We start from the raw sequence: 6,708 nt of genomic DNA on the forward strand, positions 1-6,708 counted from the left end.
AAACCTAAGTTTGCGACAAATCGTATCCGGCAAGTAGGCGTACTTGATAACCTCTTGGCCTATATATCCAACCAAACAGAACGCACAAGCCGAATTCAATCCCCCGATCAGCAGCAGATCCACCGGCGGCAAGGGCGGCGTACCACCGACCGTCGGAGCTCGGACTACGCGGCGGCGGAGGCGGGCCCCTCCCGTCGCGTTCACGACGGTTCGGTTCGATCAGGCGCCGTCTCGCTGAGTCAGCCGGCCGGGTTCGATCCATCGGTCGGGGACTAATTCCTTGGAATTAGCTGCTGATCCCCGTCGCTTAATCGCAGCACGCATCAGTAGAGTGATTAATTAGTCCCACCTCGCCATTTCGGGCGGAACTCGCGCGGTATAAATGCGCCCCATTCGCCGTATCACTCGCCGAGTCTGGTGGCGCAGAACTGTAACTCCAGCCAGCTTCTTCGGGAGCGGAGGGCATTGTTGGCGGGGAAAAGAGCTCGGCTCGCGTGAGCGTCGCCGGCAACGGTGACGGAGCCGAGCTTTGGGTTGGCTGGTTGTGTGCTGCTGCTGCGCGTGGACTTGAGCCCAGGGCCTGGCAAATATGCGCGGGAGTCCCCGCGCCCCCCGCGCATGGGCATATGCTGCCCGTGACCATTCAAGGGCAGGGCCTGGCAGGCGCGGCGGCAATCCACCACCGCGCTAGGCATATAGAGTATATATATATATATGCCGCCGGTTGTGGCAGCATCACGTCGGCGGTGTGCACCCACTGGGGTATACGCCGCCGGTGGTACACACCGGTGGTGAACCCGCTTGTAGCCATGCCCCGCAGCCCGTAGGGGTGTTCCTGGGTTCGTCACGCGCCAAATATCAAACTGCTGCCAACGCCTACACCAGTCAAGATTATCATACAGTATTGTTAGAAATAAATCCCTACGGTTCGGTTAGTTCAGAAAGTTCAGAGTTAAGTGTCGTTTTCTCAGTTAGTATCTACCTAAGGAGTAGAATTTATCACGATCAATAGGCACAGATGCAAAAACATACATAAATAGGCACTGCGCATACCTATACCAGAATCACAGTGGGCAACATCCATTGTATTGTGAAGTTAAAACTTGAACACGATTATCATCGTATCATATCTAAGGAGTAGTATGTAACACGAATGAAGAAACAAGCAGACTGCATACTCAATTGGATCTCACTGGAACAGTAGGAAACTGTTAGTCTACTTCAGTGAACTTTTCAGTTTGCTAGTTCTGTCACCCTGTGTGATATTTTGAACATGATAGTTGACAAATAAAAAAGTAAAAATGGGTTGGTGATTGAGTTGTATGTTATTGCATATTTTCTGTATTTCGCAATCTCTGTTGACCATTGTAACAAAATGAGTGATGTCAATGCTCTATTCTTTTGTGTCTTATAGTCTTATAGATGACTCAATCCCATGATCATCACATGGAGATGGAGCAAGTGGGCACTCAGGGTTACTCGCGGTATAATTGTATAGGCTGAATTTTCTGGTGCACAACCATTTTCAAAGGAGGAAGCTTGTGGTTCACAACCATCTTCGTGTGAATACTGTTCTGGCACACAACAATCTGATGCGGATGAGCATGAGGTTCTTGATTTTGAGAATCGGAAGAATAGTGAGAAATGTAAGGGAAGGAAGGAGATGGCACCACGATCAGAGATGTGGGACCATTTCATCAAGATGAAGGATGAAAATAATGCAAATATTGCAATCTTGATACGAAGGCTGACACAAAGGACCATGGTACGTCATCCTTGATCAGACACTTCAATGTGTGGAAGTGTAACCCTCGCAAGTTCAACAAATATCCAAAGCAAGGCACTTTGCAAGCAACTCAAGGGGAAGGCGTCCGGATCTTGACGCGCTTAGGGAAGCTTTTGCAAAGATGATCATAGAAGGTGAGTTAGTGTTTGCTTATTTTTAGAAGACGGTCTTTAGAAATTTTTTGTCCATAGCCTGCCCATGTTTCAAACCGCCATCTAGAAGAACTTGTACCAGAGACAATGTGTGACTGTTCTTCCAAGAGAAGGCTAAGCTCAAGAAATTCTTCAATGATTCTTGTCAGCGAGTTTGCCTAACAACATATTGTTCGTCTTCTCAGTAACAATATGGATATATGACTGTGGCAACAAGTTTTATTGATGAATCTTGGAGCCTACAGAAGAAAATCATTGGTTTTTTATTGGTGAAGGGGCACAAAGGAGGGTGATATAGAAAAAAATTGGTGAGATGCTTACCTGATTGGGGTTTCGAGAGATTAGTGACTGTAGTTGCTGATAATGCAAGTGCCAATGATGGTGGTATTGTTTATTTGAGGAGGCAGCTGAGCAAAACCCACATCGCTAACTGCAAGTTTTTGCACATGAGATGTCTTGCACACGTTGTTAACCTTATTGTGCAAGATGACATAGAAGAAGTGGGCATCTCTATGAAGTGTTATAGAGCTGTTATTAGGTACTCCCTCCGTCCCAAAATTCTTGTCTTAGATTTGTCTAGATACGGATGTATCTAAGGCTGGTCATAGTGGGGAGTATCATATACTAGTATCATGCATATGATACTAGTGTATGATACTACATCCATAATGCATAGTATCATAGATTAGTATCATAGGTAGTCTCATTTATTGCCATGCATAACACATAGTAGCATCACATTTATTATGTTACGGTATCTCCCTATGTTACTATAACCATCTCTCTCTTCTTTAATTATCTGCCACATAAGCATGTTTGTGATTCCCAAGTACATGATACTACTTATGTTACCCCCACTATGGCCAGCCTAATACTAAAACGTGACTTGATACATCCGTATTTAGACAAATTTAAGACAAGAATTTTGGGACGGAGGGAGTACTATATTAGTAATGGTAGTTCAAGAACTGTCAAGTTTAAGGAGATTGTTGAGGAAGAAAAGGTGGATGACAGCCGGTTGGGCATTTCTGAAGCTCGGTGTCTCAACCAGATGGAAGTCAACATTTCTCATGCTCAAATAGGCAAATATTTATTAGAAGGTGTTCACAAGGTTAGATGAAGAGGATATTACTTATGTTAGTGATCTTTCTAAAGAGAATGATCGCTTGGTTGCCCCGAAGAAAGATTGGGGGAATGAAAAGAAGATCGAACTATTTTTGGAGCATTTTCACGATCTTACTGTTCATGTCTCTTCAAATCTTGATGTCACTTTCAGTGGTTTCTTTCATGAGAATGCAGAAGTGCATTTGTTTCAATAGTTTTATAGCCGAAAGAGCCTGTGATCCTCCAATAGACAACACCTCAGGGGCCGGCATAGAAACAAACATTTGAGTTTGTTTGTGTTGATATAGTTCAATAGAAGGGACTCGACGTTAGGACAGCCTTCCAAATGCAGAAGGGGAAGAGAGGCGAGCTTCTGTAAAATGTGAGTCGAAACGACTTGTCAAGCCCTTCGGAATTGCAAATAGAGGATTGTTGGAGTGAAGAAGGCAGGATCATTTTGCTTGGGCAAACTAAGCTCGAGCACTTGTGGATCTTCAGATCTTGAAGGTAAACAAATTCTGCAAAACTATGGACAGGTGGTGATCGATACTAAACCTGTAAACTGTGCAATATCACTCGATTTTGATGAATGGAAGATATTTTGGTGACAAGAACTGATCAATATCCTTCGTCGACGTGCTGCTGGTGACAATGACAGGTTAATAAGGCGAGTGCGCTATTATGTACTATAAACCAAACGTATCCTAAGAATACGTTTTTGCTGTGCTGAGACGTAAACATACGTTTAGTCATATCCATGGAGTACTTGAAAACCTCTTCGCCTATCCAAACACAAACAGAACGCTACACCCAGAATCCAATCCTCCGATCAGCAGATCCACCGGCGGCAACCGGCAAGGGCGGTGTATCGCCGACCTTCGGAGTTCGGACCACGCCACGGCGGAGGTGAGCGTCCCCTGTAGCGCGCGTTCGTGGCGGTACGATCAGGTGGCGTGTTGCCGAGTCAGGCGGGCTAGGAGCTAATCCCCCATCGTTTCGTCGCAGTATGCATCTAGGTAATGTGATTAATTAGGAGATTCTATTTATTAGTCCCACATTGCCATTTCCGGCGGAACCTGCGCCCTATAAATGCGCCCCATTCGCAGAGTCCCTCGCCGGGTCTGGTGGCACAGGGCCTGTAACTCTGGCTGGAGGGTAGAGTCGGAGGGAAAGGCTCGGCTGGCGTGGGCGTCGCCGGAAACGGCGGCAGAGCCGAGCTCGGGTTGGTTGCTGGACGTGTGTGCGCGCGCTTTCAGCTTCAGCCCAGGGCCCGGCAGGCGCGTATGGCCTTGTAGCCGGTAGCTCACGCGACGGGCACATGCCGCCGGTGTCAACCACGGCGAACCCTTATATATAGCCGGGATTTCTCCCATAAGGGGAGCCCTGGGTGTTCCTCCGCCCGTGCGCGTGCACTCTCGACCGACACCTCTCGCCAACTCTTTTGCAGTTTTGCCTCTGCATTGCGTTCTGATTCCCTCGCCTCGCCGACGCCGTGGGCATGCAGCCTCCATCTTTGTTCCCTAAATAAATCGAACTACCTACATTTGAAATTCAGGCAACTTACTTCCAACAAAATGAAACTGTTCCATCACACAAAAAAAAGTGATTTATTCGACCACCACGTCGATCATAACTCGTAAGGTACGGCAGCCATCGATCCGACGCACGCGGCATTTTATTTCCTCTTTATCTTTTCATCATCACCACCAAGTAAAAGCGCCAACCAATATTCGAATTAAGTAGAGACAGGCCGCCGTCAGCATCTATCGCCGGTCGTCGTCGAGGCACCAACATTGGTAGTTGGGTTTGGACATCTCGAGGAGCTCCTCTGGCGACATGCGCTCCAGCTCTCGCTGCCTCCATGCCGGGAAGGCCCTGGCCATGGACTCATCACCGTCGTCCTTGGGCCGGCCATGCAGGTGGCTCATGGCGTGCATCCTCTTGTACAGGCGCATGGCAGCCACACAGTCGTCGTAGGGGTGATGGTGGCCGCCGGTCTGTATGTCATACCCCAGGCAGCTCCGCGTGAGATACCGGAGCGAGTTGCTCATGAGCCTGGCGCTGGTCTTCATCAATGGTGGGTACGTGGCCGTGTCCCGCTTCAGTTGCGCCGGATAGTCCATGCCGAGCGCGTCAAGGTCGTGCTCCAGGCCGTGGCCGACGAGGAACCGGGCGGCGCCGCGTGAGGAGTAGGAGTAGGACTGCTCGCCGTTGAGGAGGATGTCCTGCACCCGCCTCATCGCCTACTTCACCGTCGGCGCGTCGCGGAGGTGCTCGGGCCGGATCCGCGTGGTCTCGTATCGGTAGTGCGTCACAGGGATGAGGGGCTTCACGAAGCTCTCGTAGAGGATGTCCTCGTGCTCGTCGACGGCGCAGACGCGCGCGCACACGTCTAGCGTACCGTCGCTCCCGCCGCCGACCATCTTGCACCCCAGCGCCACCGCGCCCTCGCCGCCTCGAACGCCCATCCTCGACATAGTCCTAGTGAGGCTCTGCACGGAAGAGGGGATCGGAGCGCGGGAGAGCTTGCATGCGGCGCAGTGGACGCGGAGGGCACTGGTGGTGGGGAAGACGGCGAGGCAGAGGGGGCAGCCGTGGGCTTGGAAGGCGGTGGCGCAGGCGGGCTTGAAGGGCAGGGAGGTGCCGAAGTCGAGGTGGTCGCGGAGGGCGTCGAGGGAGCGGCAGTGCTTGCCGCAGACGCCGCAGCGGGGCTCGTGGTGGGAGTGGTGCGACGACCGCATGTGCTCCACCAGGTGCTCCATCCGGTTGAATTGGCGGTAGCACGCAGCGCACCTGTGACGGCTGCAAGTACGGACACACCAAAGAAATCCTCGGTCGTCAGCAGGAAGAAAACGTGTATATATTTTGTAGTACGTGCGATCGTGCAATGTGGCATGCACATGAACGTACGTACGTACAAGAGAAAAAAAAAAGCAGTGCAATCTGAACATGGAGAAGATGGAGCAGTGGGCACCTGTGAGCATCTGCAGAGTTGTTCATGGTCGGCAGTGCCAGTGAGACGCAGCAAACAGTAGTAGTCGTTGTGATTGGTTCGTTTTTTTTTTTTTGCAACCCAATTCGAGAGCTTTTTATTCAACAAAGGCACTCCTAGCATCATCCGCCAAAAGGCTGGTGAGTAGGGCTGTAAGAAACGGACGGCTATTTAACGGCTACGGGCCTAGATAGTACACAGTACAGTATACATGAGCGACAAAAAAACATGCTATCAACTTTCTTTTTCGCAGCATCGTACACCATATCATGATGCAAAGGCGGCAGCAGCATATTCATGGTTCAGGATACTAGCTAGCTAGCTAGACACCAGGATGCCCTCAAGGCCTCAACATAACCCACATGTTGCTTTTTGCAGAAAGAAAAAGAGATGATGGAACAGATACTCTGGTCAAAATATCCGGTTTGAAAAGCCAAGAAGAACAGCCCACCCAATCCCGGCAGATGGATGCTGCGGACTGAAGATTGGATTGGGATTCCGGCCGGAGATCGACCGACGTGCACACGCCCGGCAGGTAGGTAGCCGCTGCGGCGTCGGGCGGACGACGATCATCATCGGCTTATATTGGCTTCGTCTTTTGGCGGTGGAGGAGAGCCGCACACTAATGGGATCTGTGTGGATATCCTGGGAACATACACTAGTAGAAAAATGAC

At 50.1% G+C, this 6,708-nt stretch overlaps 1 pseudogene; it reads right to left on the bottom strand.

Annotated features, from left to right (window-relative positions):
- Positions 1–4,805: 4,805 nt before the first annotated feature.
- On the bottom strand, positions 4,806–6,042 carry LOC119280762 (annotated as a pseudogene).
- Positions 6,043–6,708: the final 666 nt, after the last annotated feature.

Source organism: Triticum dicoccoides, chromosome 3B (genome assembly GCF_002162155.2).
Source record: "Triticum dicoccoides isolate Atlit2015 ecotype Zavitan chromosome 3B, WEW_v2.0, whole genome shotgun sequence".
NCBI lineage: Eukaryota > Viridiplantae > Streptophyta > Magnoliopsida > Poales > Poaceae > Triticum > Triticum dicoccoides.